Source organism: Triticum dicoccoides, unplaced genomic scaffold (assembly GCF_002162155.2).
Source record: "Triticum dicoccoides isolate Atlit2015 ecotype Zavitan unplaced genomic scaffold, WEW_v2.0 scaffold113992, whole genome shotgun sequence".
Taxonomy (NCBI): Eukaryota; Viridiplantae; Streptophyta; class Magnoliopsida; order Poales; family Poaceae; genus Triticum; species Triticum dicoccoides.
Genome location: NW_021179047.1, coordinates 1 through 3,284, shown reverse-complemented (window position 1 = coordinate 3,284; position 3,284 = coordinate 1). Strand labels below are relative to the sequence as shown.

General features: G+C 38.8%; 1 pseudogene; it reads right to left on the bottom strand.

Moving 5' to 3' along the window:
- Positions 1-1,224: 1,224 nt before the first annotated feature.
- LOC119343055 lies at positions 1,225-3,274 on the bottom strand (annotated as a pseudogene).
- Positions 3,275-3,284: the final 10 nt, after the last annotated feature.

The window sequence follows — 3,284 nt, the reverse complement described above, 5'->3', positions numbered from 1 at the left end:
GCTTTCATTCAGGTAAATTAAGATTCTTTGCATGCTAAATTCAGACCGATTGTCAATCTGTTCTCTGTTCGCTCTATGCCTCTTAGCATGACATTCAGATACATGGTTCTGTGTACATATATTTCGCAGAATTAAAATGGATCATTGGGATCCCTGTCATCGTAACTTAAACTGAGAGAAGGATAGCTTAGAGGCTCATATGAGCACGATGCTTGTGGAAAATTCTTCATAGCTAATTCTATGAATTAGTACCATTGCATTAAAAAATATCTGTGAACTAGTATATTTGATTGGGAAGATGTAGTAGCATTCAGTTGATGGTACGTATAAGTTCTAATAAAAATTATTTGCAACTTGGAGGTCGAAAAACACATGAGATAAAACACGCTACAACAAAATAGATCATGCTGGCTTCGGTTGATTGAGGGAAGCTTGATTTTTTCATGTCATCATACTAGAGGTAGAGGTTCCAATGATCCTTTGCACTAAGGGATTCTGCGCCGAGTGTTGCTGCTGTAAATACATGTGATTTATCTCATGACCCTGGGCAGAAGCAATTTCAGTTTCATTGAAGTTCAAAAATTGGAAAACTTGAAAGTATGGAATCTTATACCACTTGAGTATTGTGTGGGTCTTGGGTCTGTGGCATCAGGGTGGTGTGACCAACTGATGGTTGTGTTGTAGCATTTGTAATAGATGTAGCCTTCGGTTCAAGAAGTAAGCCTTGATTTTGTCCTGTCATCGAACTATAGTTAGAGGTTCCAATATTCCCTGTCAAAGAGGGATTCAGAGCCGAGTTTTGCTGTTGTAGATAGGTGTACGTGTGGTTTGTCCGATAATCCTGTGCACAAAGTAGCAAAGTTCAGTTTCAATGAAGTTTACAAAATTGGAAAAGTAGAAAGGGTGGAATGTTATACCAGTAGAGTATTTTGTTGTTCTTGTCTTTGTGGTGGCATTGACACGGTTTGACCAATTGATGGCTGCATTGTACCATTTAGGATAGATGTTGACTTTGGTTGAAGAAAGAAGCTTTAATTTTCCCGAATGGTCTCGTGCAGGGAGGGATTCAGAGCAGAGTTCTGCTGCTGTAAATAGGCGTACATGTGGTTTGTGGGATGACACTATGCACAAAGTAACAAAGTTCAGTTTCAATGAAGTTTGAAAAAAAAAACTTGAAAGTGTGGATTGCTTCTACCACTGTTGTGTTGTATGGTTGGAATCCCGTCAACAGTTGTTGGGTTGTGGTGGCATCGGGATGTTACCAACTGATGGTTGCATTGAAGCAGTTACGATAGTGTTGTAGGGTAATTGATATGCACCCATTTGGTTCCCGAAAAATTCTAAAGGACCCTATTGAAATTGATAGAGAAACGTCATTACAGTTGAAGATTTCAAAAGAAACAAGTGACAATGTTATACCGTTGAGGGGCCATGAGGCTGTAGTTGTACAGTATCATTTTTGTTCTCTTTCTTTTTCGAAGTCTGTTTCTCCAAAGGGCCCTGTAAAATTTGATAGAGAAATTCAGTACAACTGAATGTTTTATAAGCCACAATGAGATGAAGTATGATACCATTGACGGGCCATGAGTCTCTTGTTGTACACTATCATCTGTGTTCTTTTTCTTTTTTGAAGTTGCTTTCTCAAATCCGCCAACGGGTCTTTTTGATCCTTTGACGGTCTTCTCCTTGACCTTCATACCTTTTGGTTTTGCAAGCCCCTCACCATGTTTTGAAATCCTACTAGATGGGATATTCACACGTGCCACTATAATGATAAATACCAGACTTTGTTTTCCAATAGTCTAGGCAATTATTGTTAGTATAGTTTGTACCTTCTTTAGTACATGAGTTATCCAAATCTGGATCAACGCTAACCAAATCTGGATCAACTCTAATCTTCAACCATTTTTCCACGTCTTGTGCTAATTTCTCTGCACACTTAACCTCCTTATTGTATGATTCTTCTGACTCAGTTGCACGAGCAGCTATTTTCACAAACATTCTACACAGTTCCTTATAGCGATTAGACATTCTTGCTTTTAGGTTCTCATGCGGGTTGCATTTGCTTGTTATATCTAGAACTTTGGCATCAATTGTCCACCGTTTTAAGATATATTCTCCTGGAATATGCTTGATATTATTGATATCAAGTACCTTTAGGCAATGAGAGCAAATGATTCCAGCAAACTCCAACTTTTTTGCAGCTGCAGCTAACCTTTTCTTCTTTGGGTGTGAATCTAACAACATGTTCACGTTGTGTGCCATGAAATTTTACTACATAAATCTTCATCTCGGTGTCACTTTCATCACAAAGCAATGTGTCATAGTTCAGAGTCCGAAGCACTTGATCTTGAACCATCTTGAATATTGCTGGAGTATATGTAGCTGCAGCTTGTGTTAACATATAGCTAGATTCGGCCTTCAACTTGGGAGTAGTCTGTGTTGCTTTAAAGTCATACTTCACCTCTTCACATCTTTTATCCAAAACTAGCCGTTCAAAATGCTCAAAGAAAGTAAGCATGTCATATTTAATACTAATGTATCTCTTTAGTTCATTGTTCATGCTTTCACTTCTTTGGGTAGTGCTCATGTGGGCAACGAACGTATTTTTACCATACACTAGTGCCCACTGTTCCTTTTTCTCAAATAGCCTTTGCAGCCATTGATTGTCACGTAGTCCATACTTGTCAATCATTTTATCCCATGCACCTACAAATTCATCCTCCTCTTCTATATCATATATACAGTGCTGAAAATCAGCATTGAACTTCTTATATTCGTTAACAACTCCGGCGAGGTGCTTGCAAGCATTTTGATTCACATGCCACACACAAAGTCTATGGTGGGAGTGAGGGAAGACTTCACGAATTGCCTTTGCCATTGCCGCATCTTCATCGGTGAGAACTGTACGTGGATGTTTTCCTGACATAACTTTTAGGAAAGTTCTGAAAAGCCAACCAAAACTTGCAGCGGTTTCATCATAGAGAAGTGCAGCACCAAAGACAACAGTTTTCTGATGATTATTCACCCCGACAATCAAACCAAATGGATGTCCATCATCTAGTTTCCTGTATGTGGTGTCAAAGCATATAACATCGCCGAATAGAGCATAGTCTGAAACCATTTTGGAGTCAGCCAAAAAAATATTAGTTATCAATTCATCCTCATCCACTTGAATTGAATAGAAAAAGTTGAAATCTTCCGAGACCTTTTTCTCCATGTATTCTAATACTCCCCCGGTGTCACCTACCTTTGCTTTTGTTGTTCTCTTTGAGTACAAACGG